Consider the following 14,939-nt stretch of genomic DNA (forward strand, 5'->3'; position numbering starts at 1 on the left):
ATTTTGCACTGTTTGTATTTAGATTCGTGTTGCTATAGTCACAATAAACATGGATCGCAATCTACACGCCGCATTTTGGTCCGACTCTCCTTCTCATCAAGAAAACCGTTACATACACAAAGTGCCATCGTGGATGGACGTGGGACCCCGCTCAATACCCGGGTGATTCTATTATGATGCCTACTTACATCACCATCTTACATTTTACTTGGAAATTAATATATTGTTTAAATTATAAAAAAGGATGTACACCTCATCTATCAAGTCAAATCAAATTGTATTTGTCACATGAGCCGAATACAGCAGGAAATGCTTACAGTGAAATGCTTACTTACAAGCCCTTAACCAACAATGCAGTTAGGAAAATAACCCCCCCCCCCCAAAAAAAAAAACAGAGATAAGAATATCAAATAATTAAAGAGCTGTAGTAAATAAGAATAGCTGGGCTATATAGAGGGGGTACCGGTACAGAGTCAATGTGCGGGGGAACCGGTGTTGAGGTAATTGACGTAATATGTACATGTAGGTAGAGTAAAAGTGACTATGTATAGATAATAAACAGAGTAGCAGCAGCGTAAAATAGGGGGCAATGCATTATTCTGGGTAGCCTGATTAGCTGTTCAGGAGTCTTATGGCTTGAGGTTAAAAAGATGTTCAGAAGCCTCATGGCCCTAGACTTGGTGCTCCAGTACCGCTTGCCATGCGGTAGCAGAGAGAACAGCATATGACTAGGGTGGCTGGAGTCTTTGATAATTTTTAGGGCCTTCCTCTAACACCGCCTGGTATAGAGGTCCTGGATGGCAGGAAGCTTGGCCCGGTGATGTACTGGGCCGTTTGCATAACCCTCTTTAGTGCCTTGTGGTTGGAGGCTGAGCAGTTGCCATACCAGGCAGTGATGCAACCCGTCAGGATGCTCTCGATGGTGCAGCTGTAAAGCCTTTTGAGGATCTGAGGACCCATGACAAATATTTTCAATCTACTGAGGGGGAATAGGTTTTGTCCTGCCCTCTTCACGACTGTCTTGGTGTGCTTGGACCATGTTAGTTTGTTGGTGATGTGGACGCCAAGGAACTTGAAGCCCTCCACCTGCTCTACTACGCCCCAATGATGAGAATGGGGGTGTGCTCGGTCCTCCTTTTCCTGTAGTCCACAATCATCTCCTTTGTCACATTGAGGGAGAGGTTGTTGTCCTTGTACCACATGGTCAGGTCTCTGACCTCCTCCCTATAGGCTGTCTCATCGTTGTCAGTGATCATCAGCAAACTTAATGATGGTGTTGGAGTTGTGCATGGCCATGCAGTCATAAGTGAACTAAGTAAGGGTATGGTTGTTACCTACCCTTACCACCTGGGGCAGGCCGTCAGGAAGTCCAGGATCCAGTTGCAGAGGGAGGTATTAATCCCAGGGTCCTTAGCTTAATGATGAGCTTTGGAGGCAATATTGTGTTGAACGCTGAGCTGTAGTCAATGAATAGAATTGTCACATAGGTGTTCCTTTTGTCCAGGTGTGAAATGGCAGTGTGGAGTGCAATAGAGATTGCATCATCTGTGGATCTGTTGGTGCGGTATGCAATTTGGAGTGGGACTAAGTTTCTGGGATAATGGTGTTGATGTGAGCCATGATCAGCCTTTCAGAGAATTTCATGGCTACAGACGTGAGTGCCACGGGTCGGTAGTCATTTAGGCAGGTTACCTTAGTGTTCTTGGGCACAGGGACTATGGTGGTCTGCTTGAAACATGTTGGTATTACAGACTCAGACAGGGAGAGGTTGAAAATGTCAGTGAAGACACTTGCCAGTTGGTTAGCGCATGCTCGGAGTACACATCCTGGTAATTAGTCTGGCCATGCGGCCTTGTGAATGTTAACCTGTTTAAATGTCTTACTCACAACAGCTGCGGAGAGTGTGACCACGCATTTGTCTAGAACAGCTGATGCTCTCATGCATGTTTCAGTGTTACTTGCCTCGAAGCGAGCATAGAAGTTACTTAGCTCGTCTGGAAGGCTTGTGTCACTGGGCAGCTCTCGGCTGTGGTTCCCTTTGTAGTTTGTAATAGTTTGCAAGCCCTGCCCCACCCGACAAGCATTGGAGCTGGTGTAATACGGAGGGCATAGTGGGATTTCTTATAAGCTTCCGGGTTAGAGTCCTGCTCCTTGAAAGCGGTAGCTCTACCCTTTAGCTCAGAGCGAATGTTGCCTGTAATCCATGGCTTCTAGTTGGGGTATGTACATACAGTCACTGTGGGGACGACGTCCTCAATGCACTTATTGATAAAGCCAGTGACTGATGTGGTGTACTCCTCAGTGCCATCGGAAGAATCCCGGAACATATTCCAGGCTGTGTTAACAAAACAGTCCTGTAGTTTAACATCTGCTTCATCTGACCACTTTTTTATAGATTAAGTCATTGGTGCTTCTTGCTTTAATTTTAGCTTGTAAGCAGGAATCAGTAGGATAGAATTATGGTCAGATTTGCCAAATGGAGGGCGAGGGAGGGCTTTGTACTCTGTGTGAGCTGTGTACTTTGAGAGCTTGAGCGCTGTGTGTGGAGTAAAGTTGGTCTCAAAAAATGTTCCCTCCGGTTGCACATTTAACATGCTGATAGAAATTGGTAAAACTGATTTAAACCTCTTAGGGCTAGGGGGCAGTGTTCTGAAGTTCGGATGACTGACGTGCCCAAAGTAAACTGCATGTTACTCAGGCCCAGAAGCTAGGATATGCATATAATTGGTAGCATTGGATAGAAACACTCTGAAGTTTCTACAACTGTTAAACTAATGTCTGTGAGTATTACATAACTGATATGGCAGGTGAAAACCAGAGGAAAATCCTTTCAGATTTTTTTTTTTAGGTCACAGATCATTTCAATGCTAGCCTATGGGATATACAATTAAAAAGGACCCAGATTACAGCTCCTATGGCTTCCACTAGAGGTCAGTCTTTAGAAAGGGTTTCAGGCTTGTTTCTTGAAAAATGAACAAATAGTTGTAGTTTTTCCAAGGTGTCACTCATTAGAAAAGTAGTCTTGTTGAGCGTGTTTGTCATGTATTGTCATATTATGTCTTGTTCCTGTTCTTTCTCTTCACTCCGTCTCCCTCTGCTGGTCGTATTAGGTTACCTTCTCTTCCTCTCCTTCCCCCAGCTGTTCCTCATCTTCTCTAACTACCTCGTTCACCCTTTTCCCACCTGTTCCCTTTTTCCCTCTGATTAGGTCTCTATTTATTTCTCTGTTCCTGCTTCTGTCTTTGTCAGATTCTCGTTTGAGTTTCTCATGCCAGAACCAAACTATCGTCTCGTTTGCTTCACCCTTGTCCTGTCCTGTCGGAATCTGCCTGTTCATCTGATGCTACGTGTGATCAGGTACCTCTGTCCTCTACGACCCGCGCCTACCCAGAGAGACCAGCAGTCTGTCGCCGCTAACCCAGCTATTCTCCTCTGCTGCTAAGAAGGGGACTCTAACCCAGCTATTCTCCTCTGCTGCTAAGAAGGGGGACTCTTCTGTAAATATCAGAAGGACTTTATGATTCATTTGTCGCCCTCTCTGCGGGTTGTCTATTTTGCCATTATATACATCTGAAGAGGATCTATGTCTTTCCTGTGTTTTGACATTAAAGGACTCTGTTTTTGTTAAACCGCTTTTGGGTCCTCACTCACGTGCATAACAGTGTTAATGAGGTGCGCGCTCTTCGTTATTTATCTTCCCTATTGAACATACTATTCTCAGTCTTAAATTGTATAGTTTATTTAGATATTAGAGTGCCCGAGGATTAATTAGAAACATCGTTTGACTTGTTTGGACGAACGTTACCAGTAACGTTTTGGATTTGTTTTTATGCATATTGAACGAGTGGATTACTGAAATCAAAGGCGCCAACTAAACAGACTTTTTTGGATATAAAGGACTTTATTGAACAAAACGACCATTCATTGTGTAGCTGGGACCCTTGGGATTGCAAACAGAGGAGGATCTTCAAAGATAAGTGATTTATTTAATCGCTACTTGTGATTTTTGTGACGCCTGTGCTGGTTTGAAAAAGTATTTTTAATGTGGGGCACTGTCCTCAGATAACAAGAAGTTAAGCTTTTAAATGATGTAGGTGTCACGATCGTCGTATGGAGCAGACCAAAGCGCAGCGTGGTTAGAATACATTCTTCTTTATTAATGAAGAACACGAAGAACACTTAAACAAAACGAATAAGATGAACGTGACCACTATTTAAACAATGTGCTAACGTGCAACATAACATAGACAATAACCCACGAAATACCCAAAGAAGATGGCTGCCTAAATATGGTTCCCAATCAGAGACAACGATAAACACCTGCCTCTAATTGAGAACCAATCTAGACAACCATAGACCAACATAAACACCTAGATGAAATCAACCCCATAAATCTACAAAAAACCCTAGACAGTACAAACACCCTAGAATAAGACAAAAACACACATATCACCCATGTCACACCCTGATCTAACCAAAATAATAAAGAAAACAAAGAATACTAAGGTCAGGGGATGACAGTAGGACACTTGTATGTTCATGAATGTTTAATATTACTATTTTGTCATTTGAATTTGGCGTGCTCCAACTCTACCGGATGTTGTCGATTTTGATCCCGGTAACAGGATCGGATCCCTAAGAGGTGATTTAAGTTTCCCTGCATTAAAGTCACCCCCGGCCACTAGGAGCGCCGCCTCTGGGTGAACATTTTCCTGTTTGCTTATGGCAGTATACAGCTCATTGAGTGCGGTTTTAGTGCCAGCATCGGTCTATGGTGGTATGTACTGTAGACAGCTATGAAAAATACAGATGAAAACTCTCTAGGTAGATAGTGTGGTCTATAGCTTATCATGAGATACTGTACATCAGGCAAGCAAAACCTTGAGTCTTCCTTAGATATCGTGCACCAGCTGTTATTTACATATATGCATAGGCCCCTGCCCCTAGTCTTACCAGAGGCTGGTGTTCTATCCTGCCGATAGAGTGTATAACCCGCCAGCTGTATGTTCTTAATGTCGTCGTTCAGCCACAACTCGGTGAAACATAAGATATTATAGTTTTCAATATCCCGTTGGTAGGTTATACGTGCTTTCATTTTGTCCCATTTATTTTCCAGCGATTGAATGTTAGTTAGCAGGACAGAAGGCAAAGGCAGATTAGCCACTCGTCACCTGATCCTCACAAGGCACCCTGATCTTTTTCAGCAAAATCTCAGTTTCCTCCTCCAGTGAATGACGGGGATCTGGGCCTGGTCAGGTGTCTGTAGTATATCCCTTCCCTCCAACTCATTGAAGAAAAACTCTTTGTCTAATCTGAGGTGAGTAATCACAGTTCTGATGTCCAGAAGCTCTTTTCGGTCATAAGAGATGGTCGCGGCAACATTATGCATAAAACAAGTTACGAACAATGCAAAAACACTAACAAAATAGCATGGTTTGTTAAGAGCCGATAAGACGGCAGCCTTCCCCTCTGGCGCCATCATTGTCAATTGATATTGAAAGGGTTACTTTACCTCAGGACATAAAACAATCTCATCATTATATGATTATATAAACTAAGGACATATCCTCATGCTTATATATACAAATATATGTGGCACAAATCTATTAGGCACAAATAAGGGATCATCTAATGTGTTATTATGTGGCAGTTAAATTAAGAAGCCACCTGAAGCCATGCAATAAAAATGACCACATTCTAGGTAAACACTTACACAGTACACAACCTTTGAGTGTGGTTTGGTAAGTAATAAACTTGTTAACAATGTTGGCACCTACATATAAATAGTTTTTTCACATAAGCCACTTGCAATCACCAGCACCAGCAGAGCACAAAGTAGGGTAATTGGTAGCAGCTACGCTGAAAGCATACTGTATGTATAACTGTTAAATTGCCATATATATCTAATTCTAGATAATGAAGCAGTGGCTTCAGCTTGTAAAACAAATACCCTGTGGTTACCAATAGTGCATATTGATGGCAATTACGTGGTATGTAGCATATGTGTAAACTATACTGTGTGTTATTCAATCTGCACAAAGAGAGAGTGCTGACCGTATGGGCACTCTAAATATACTGTAAAGCCGACATGCCTTGTTTCTTGCCACACAAAAAGCTGTTAACATACACACAAGCCTCATCTATAGCGTTTAAGTCATTGCGGCAAGCAACATGTTAACATCATTATAACATAATTTCATCAAGCAAAATCATAACTCATTAGATGGCATACTGTATGTGTATACACAGGCACATGTTACATACATTTTAGGACTTTTCCATTCATGATATATAGCCATTGGTTCTTAACGAGTACACTTTATAAATGCCCCATGAGCTTAGTTAAACTGTCTATTCCCATCAGAACCCCAAATTTAAGCTTGGTTTACTTCTTTGTACATAAACAAGGTAATTCTAAACAATCACTGTATTGCCTCAAAACATGGTTAAAACTATCATGGATGGTCAGTCCTGCATCTATAAGCTCTGTCAATTCATTTGAGAATGTTTACATTTTTTCAGCCCCATCTCTCAACAGTGGTGGGATGTATACTTTGTTATTGCAGATTGCCCCTTTTAATTAAGACATACTTATTTAAACGCATGCAGTGTAGGCACACATATTAGCACTCTGGGTAAATATCCTTGGATAAATAACCCATCAAACACAACACAGATCATTCATGTGTTGCTTTATGTGAAAGTCTCAATCTTCCTCAAGTACAAATGTCTGTCTATACGGCTGAGATGAAGAAGGAAAAAACTGTTCTTACTTCTAAAATAAAACAGATATTTAACTTGGCTCGGGGTTAGTTTTAGCTTCTGATGGTAATGATATTATAAAATGACTACTGGACAAACCCCATAAATAACTCCACTGTGTGGTTCCCAGACAGATATAATGCTGCCTAGGAAGTACAGGTTTACAAATGCATCTTGTTGAAGGCACAAACTCTCACTGTGAATTCACTCCAATCCCCACTCAAAAGTATAATGAAATTTGAAATGTTCCCTTATCAGACATTGGCCCAGCTTCTTTAATATCATTTACATTTTAAGTCTGTTTTGGAAAAGAGAGTAACTGCTCTTTCCCAAGAAGGACTTTTTATTTCATTATCTCATGTTTTGTTAAGCTAAAAATATCTACCTGGAACTGAATTTGCATGAATGTTTTCTTTAAAAGATTTACCACCAGTTGCCCTATGAATGATCGTATTAGGGGGGCCCAATTGCAGTACGGTATGTAAAAACATGGACAGAGCCAAATACTGTATCTCAGCTTACAAAGCTTCTGCTAATATTTAATAGTCATAGATCATAGAGATACAAAAGAATGTCATTCATATTTCATTACTATAGCGTAAATCGATTTAATTAGTACCCAAAAATTAAACACATTTGAATTTCAGTTAATTTAGTAAATTACTATATCGTAAATAGAGATTCAAAGTGGAGAGATTAGGTTATGATTATCATTAAAGTATAGGGGCCAGATTTGAAATATATGACTAACCATAATATCATATGATTGCAGTTACATCAGGTCAATGCCCTAAACGGTATGTAAGCACAAGTCCAAATAATCTGACCGGTAATCACAGAGCAAGAGAGAGAGAGAGGGGAGAATTCCTCTCTAATCAGGCAGTGGAAGAGGTATTCCCAGTCAGTCTGGGTCAGTGGCGCATTGGTCCTCTCTCTCTTTTCCTTTTGTGTTTTGACACATTAATATTCACCATATGCACTGTCAGTCCTTTCAGAGCCGCGTTTCATTTATGCTCTGTGGTGTGGGTAAACAGTGTGCCCAGCTGCTGTTTTTAGACAGCTCTGCTCTCTTCTCTCATATGTGTTGGCTCAAACGTGTACCCAAATAGGCCTAGTGTGTGTCAGAAACCAGGAATCCACAAACCCAGTCCAACCACTTCTATAAACATCCTACTACGAAGCAGGCGCTTTAAAACAGGAGCACATTATATATACTTTTATATCTAACGTATTTTGTTACATTGATCGACAACTTTATGTCGTAAAATTTACGCAAAGCAGGCAGGTGGAATTATTATGTTAAGGAGATTGCATATTGTTCCCTCTCGGGTGACATTAGGACCATTGTGACTATCACAATTCTACAGACACAGAGCCATACCTTAAAGGGATTAATTTTTTAGACAATTTCAAGAAGTTTGAATATTGACTCAAGTCTGCATCAAAATTGCTGTATGGATCACAGGAAAAGGACCTGGATTTGATTGTTTCCTGTCCATTGTGAACTGCCTGTCCTGCTAGAATAGTAGATGTTTTCAACAGAACAGAACAACTTATTTTCTGTGAAATTCCCAAAGCAGAGTGCTGGGCCAGGCCTCTACAGACTTTATTGTACTGTACCTAGAGGAATATGACCAGTTTCTGGATCTTCCACTACTCAGAGGACAGGTCTGTGTTGCTCTCCGGCCGGTGCTCTGGCTGCTCCTTGTCCTCCTCACTCTCAGATGAACTCTCGCTGAAGTCATCGGCGCCTCCTCCTGGGGTCTTACTGAAGAACACAGACACAGCAGGAGATAAGAATCAACATCAAGTTTTGTGTAACAGCTATACAAGTACATATCCATACACAGGAAGGGTTTAAACTTAAAATATTATATCAGTATATGATACATAACAAAATATGAAGTTTTCCTTTTGTGATTTAAAATAACTGCAAGATTATTCTACACAACAAGCACCATTAACAATCTAAAGTTAATCGGAATTGTCAGGTTTGAACTTTCTCACAATCTAAGCAGCAGCAGCCAGGAATAGAGAGAGGGATTAAAGTAATGGGCAAACTGGAGTCGTCATCATACTAAACAAAGCAGGCCTCTCTTTTTCTACCGTAGCCTTCATACTATAAACGCCAACAGAAATGCAGATGGCTTTTAAAGTCAGTTGCACCACTCAAATAACTGTATCATGAAAACGGTGCACCGCGGAGCAATGAAATTTGGTACACGTTCAAATGGGGCCGCGGGGAGATGGTTCCTATTTACACAGATAGCATTTCCAGGGGAGGCCATTATCAGAGGAAATCAGCCGATATGACCGTTTCTCAGGCAACGCAGATGGGCCACGATAAACACTGAACTAAGCCTTAATTAAGCAGTGAAGCGCTGTTCCGATGTGTCTGGTTTGACTACAGGCCTGGAGTAAGCTAGGCTAGTAGGTTCCCAAAGGTCCCTTTCTGTACGTGTACCAAGTTTCTCTGGTTCAAGGCGGGGGGAAAGCTATCAGCAGAACAGTGGCTAGAGTCGACCCAGTAACTTTACTAGCAGACCTGTATACACTGGCATTCACAATTATGGGGACAGCTGGAAACATCGCTGCCAGGCACCAGAGGAAAGGCAGGGAAAGCGTACATCAGACCCATACATTGGCTTATATAAAAACAGTTATTATCAGTTTCCACAGAAGCTATCACTACGGGTCAAAGAGTTGTGCCACGTTTTTTCTGTGACTTCAGCAATCTCTTTCCTGTAAGCTGCCTGCTCTTCTGTAGGACTAGAAGGGTTCCTCATTTATGAAGTGTGAGGAGGAAACCCCACCAGGTGACTTACCTTTTATGAGACGACTGCCTACCAGGTGAGGAAGACACAGAGAAATCTGCTTTTCTTCTGCATCTTCTCTCCTCCGTCTCAGCAAACGTCTCATTTGCTGCACTCCTTTTGGATTTCTTCTCATCTGCTTCCCTCGAAAAATGTAATAAAATAAGAGGGGACATCATTATGCGTTTTTCTATTTTGGAAATAGTTATTTATCGTAACATATCATCATCGTTTATGCATTGAGGGAAAAGAGGGATGCAGGGATTTTGGGCTTTTTTGTTGTTGCCATTTTAGATAGCTTTTATCCAGAGCCAGCTGCCTCAAAATGGTGACACTTATCACAAGGTCCAGCTACAAAAGCTTAAACCCCTGCTAGATCTATTTATCAATCAAAGAACATGTGATACATCATTTTTGTGAATTTTACTCCTGCGCCCAACTTGTCTGTCTGTAATTGTACAGTGGGGTTCCAAGCAGGGAACACATCGATTAACTGGGATCGTCCATACAATCAGGAATATTTGTGCTTGCCCTGAAAAATGTAAAGCCATATAAACCATCTCTTTATAATGTGTGACTGCTGCCATGTGGAGAAGACACACTGAGACACATGCAACCAGTGAAGTGCGCCGACTCCAGCATCACTTCCTTCTTAAAATCTCGTCTATTGGAGCATAACGTTCCCAAAGGCATACAGAACATGTAGCGTTGCAAATATTCCAAAGACCTCCAATACATGGAGTGGAATTATCACATACTCATATGGTGATGCAAGACCGAGGTTCTTCCATTTCCAAGATGGTTCTAATTGTTTCTTTGCCGCCTGGCTTGTTCTGCACAAGCTGTTGTCTCGCCTTCTCATGCACATTCTTTTCCTGATGCTCGTAAGGCCTCTGGGTTTGGCCTTGTTCCTCTGTATCAACCGATTCCACATGTTGGATCTTTTGTGTTGACGGAGGTTCTTCTTGAACGACAGAATCCCGTTGAGGAAGAGAATAAGTGAGGAAAAAGGACCTCTCAATTTGCACCCAAATGCTAGCAGTGATACATACAATAAATTTGGGCCGTAAAATTATATGGACTTGGGTCCTTAAAAAAGTTCTTCCTCTGAATGATTGTTCTTTTAACAAAGTCGTCGGTCCTTTTGTGATTTCTTTCAAGTTATAAAGCATATTTTCCATTCTGCAGCTGACATGTGGCCTCCTCATCCAGTTATTTGAGACACGTCACACATTGGTGTCTGAAAGGGTTGCCATTCAATTCTTCTCAGCCCAAGAAGAACCATGTAAAAACTCACCAGGGTTTGATTCAGTCACTGTTCGTAATAAAACAGACCTTTCTCAACAGTCCGTACTGCAGCAGAATAACAATCCAGCCTTTATAATTGAGCGACAGTAATACAATGACACATTCCCAGTGCTTCACTACACAGAAGAGGTTCCCCTCTATTAATTGGCTGAACAATGTCAAACGTTTATTGTTTCATTACAGTCCTCGCGCAAAAATCTTGCAGCTTGCCACAGACAAAGGAGACCCTTTGTTTCACTGTTATTCAGAGATGATTTTTACGTTTTTGAAGGTCTTTTTACCCAACTTTACAACCTAACGTAAGAATGCCAACAAGACACATATGCGTGGTTCGCAGGCAGGGAATGTTTTTAAATCAAAGGCACCTGCTAGGCAGAAAATAGCTCGCCTCAGACTCCCATTGCTTGCAATAAGCTAGATATTTTTTTTTTTTAAGAAGTAAAGGGGGAGAAATAATTAACATGGAATACTAAGGCCGTGTTCATACGCTCGGGCCAAGCACGCTCGGTCACTTTCCAAAACCAGCTTGTTTGTCATAAAACCCAAAGTGACCTGCTGTTGGAACAATGCAGGCCAATTCAGGCCACTATGGCTGCATTTCAGGTGTCCAACCGTACCTTTTTTTTATGATACCTGAAATGGACAGAAGGAAACATTCCAAACTCCATGGCACGTTAGAGCAACACACACAGCACAGCACAGCACAGCACAGCACAGCACAGCACAGCACAGGGACGGCTCTGTCAAGAGCAAGTGCACAGACACTTTAAGCAGGTCTGACGCCTGCCTGCCCGCAACTCTCCTCAGACTTCTGTCGGTCTCGGCAACACTTTTTTTTTTTTTTACTACAGGCGACTTCCAAATCATTACATTGGCACTATTCATCTTTCTCCACTTGTGCCTTGTTCCAAGCCCTCACTGAGAGACCCGAGACTCCAAATATTTACACATGTTTATTGGACTTGTATCCATTGTATCTAATTACTTTCTCCATACAGTGATGGAAAATAAGCTAAATAGTAGCTGTCAGTGGAAGAGATGTGCGAGGCTCCGTGTGGAGAGTGAACATGACAGCAGAGCTAGATTGATTTCAGGATTTGAATAACAAAATTCTGAGGGTGCTTTTGCATTTTTTGCATGTGATCCCGCATGCATAACACAGACAGACACCATGTCCAATTTATAATCACGTTGTAGTTTCAAAAACCAGTCAGTCCAACACTACACTGAGAAGTTGAGTATCGGACTGCGGTGTGTGTCCCTGGTGCTGCACTCTTCTCCTCTGGCTGCCTCCAGCTTATTTGATTGAGAATGTCTGATCTAATAAAACTGTGAAAAATGATCTGCTTCCTCAATGCTGGAAACGAGTAGATCATGTTCAGAGATTGGTGTTGTTATCTTTGGCTATCAACCTGTCAAGCTTCATGTTGACTTGGGACACCACCACTTTGGGCTCTTAGCGCTGCAATCAGAGAGCGGGTCCCAGCCGGAGCTATTTCAGATAGTGTTTCTGACCTGACGCGGACGAGAGCCTACTCCTTTCATGGGCCACTCGGAAGGGATCTTGTCCTCAAGAGTGAGTGCAATTACTTTATTACTGTATGTCTGAAACGGTTTATACAGCAGTGCCTGTTGCACCATAACAATTATATTGTCAATCAATAGAAAATACCTTTATCTGCAATCAAATCAGCAGTCACTGCTGAGTCAAGCTGATCATTTCACACACACGAGGTGTATTTGAAGTAATGCAGAGAGAAAATGGTTTGGTGGAGCGTAAAAAGGGCAGAAAAACATGGCCTGATTTGAGTGCAGAACACTCCATTACATCTCCATGCCATGATTTGGATATTGCTGTAGTAACTTCATAGGAGAAAGAAGTATGCAGAGAAAACCCGTGACTTCATTTGTATCTCGGCAAACCCGTTCACAGTTGTGTTTTACGGCCTACTGTCCATCATCCTCAGAACGACGGGTTCAGCCTCATAGCCTCACTCAGCACAGACACCGGACTCATAAAACATTAAAGCCTGCTATGGCCTTTTTACACAGTGAGCGCAGCAGCCTGGCACTGCTCATTGGGGTTTATACATCCCTCACTTACCCTTCACTCAACTCAACCCATCTCCATGGCACTAAAAGCTCTATCACCGGCTATAAATACGTCAAACTTGCTGGTCAAGCACAATTCAATTGCAAGAAAGGATGAGGTGGCTCCTTTTCATCAATAATGTAGTTATTTAAAATTGGGTAGAACAATGGTTGTTATAGGCCACTGCAGTAACATAATGTAAATGTCTCTGTAACGTCCATGGATTATGCATTTGGGGGTGGGGGGGTACAGATCGTACTTCAGACAACTCTTGTACGTCAAAGCAGACATTTCCTTTTTCTTGAGCTATTGTCCCTAAAGCAAACACTCACTTACCAGGTTTCTAAAACTGTGGTGGAATAGACTAAATATATTATTGTTCGCCCCACTTTATATCTGCAAACTATATTATTGTGATAACATCTATTCGTTTATTTTAAAGAGAAAGACTTGTAGACAGGGGTGAAAGGGAAAATCAGTTTTGATAATCACATCTCTGTTTCAATAGTTCAGGTACAGAATTATGGTGATCATAAAGCATCCCAGGAGAAATCATCAGGAGCAACATTGATAATAGTCTTTGCTAACAGAAATGAACGATGCAAAATGGAAAATACTGTTATTAGTTAAGGCACAATATTTGTTGAAACTAGTTTACCCATAAGACTGTCCAAATAGACAAAAGGAAACGAATGAATATAAAAATATATATATCAATAAAATTATATCAGTTATATAAAATATTTGGTGTCATTTCCTAGAGTATAAATACTATGTAGAACGTGTATAGCTAGCTGTATAGCTAACTTGCCTGTAAATTATTTAACATTTTCCAACAATACATTATTGAGTCACTCATGACAAAAAAACATGTCCAAATATTCAGATGATAAACACATTTTTTTCCCAACCAAAGCTTGAAGCCATTATTTGTTAATTTATCAAATCACAGGAAACAGCACTACTGAATGAATCACGTGGCATTTCAGAGCAACACATGATTCTGTCTGTGTGAGTAACTGGACTGTTTCATTATATATTTTTACATTCTTTTCAACTGGGGTGATTTGGAAAGTAAGGTTAGGTACCGAGGCTACAGCTTCAGAGAGTTTTCGTTTCCATCTGAGAACCAGACAGACACTAGCTCACAAGTGAGGATGAGTGCAGATACTGATTCACAATCTCAACCTCACTCTACTACGTATAGCAGAATATAATATATGATCAGTCAAATGCATACTGCGTCATCGGGTTACCGACAGAAAAAATATTACTCAGAGAAAACAACAACCTTTTGTTTTAGATACTGCTCCTCCATGTCAAAAACCTGCCTGTTTATTTATGTTCTCAGCAAGATGGGGAGACTTGCTTTTCAGAAGTGTTACCAGGTCTTTGTAAACATTGCTTGTTCCCTCACCCTCCTAGCTTATGCCCTGCGAAGACAAAGATGGCATTTGATGTATCAAACAAATGTACAGTATTCCCATCTGTCAGAACAACTGAGGTTAGAGTGCCAAGGTTTCAAAATGCAGCTTCACATGCTGGAATTCAAAAACCGGTGTGTGCCGCCTCTAACCACTACACACATTACGCTCAACTCTGTAATCTTTGAGGTTTCATTTGTGTTAATATACCGTCAATGTCAAACATGTTGGAATGCGGGTTTCAGTGTCCTGAACTGAACCATTCCCAGGTGAGGAAAGGGAGACGGGCAACATACTAACGGGCAGGCAGGAAGTGACGGAGGGAGTGAAAGACACTGAGCCATGTAATATGTTCTCTTTAATTAATTGCACACATGTTACGGTCAATGGGGGTTGTTTTAAACGTTTACCACCACAGGGCAAACTTGGAATCCAACCATACAATGAACGTTGCATCAGTACATAAATCGCGAAACTTTTCAGTGACACTTACGTAATGTTTTCTGAAACTTTATGGGCATTCGTTAAGGAGACATTGTA

The 14,939-nt window shown here is 41.4% G+C and overlaps 1 pseudogene; it reads right to left on the bottom strand.

Annotated features, from left to right (window-relative positions):
* LOC139366846 (outer dynein arm-docking complex subunit 2-like) overlaps positions 1 to 14,939 on the bottom strand; it is a 75,665-nt pseudogene that overhangs the window by 52,490 nt on the left and 8,236 nt on the right.

The sequence above is a fragment of the Oncorhynchus clarkii genome, chromosome 15, assembly GCF_045791955.1.
Source record: "Oncorhynchus clarkii lewisi isolate Uvic-CL-2024 chromosome 15, UVic_Ocla_1.0, whole genome shotgun sequence".
In the NCBI taxonomy this organism is placed as follows: Eukaryota; Metazoa; Chordata; class Actinopteri; order Salmoniformes; family Salmonidae; genus Oncorhynchus; species Oncorhynchus clarkii.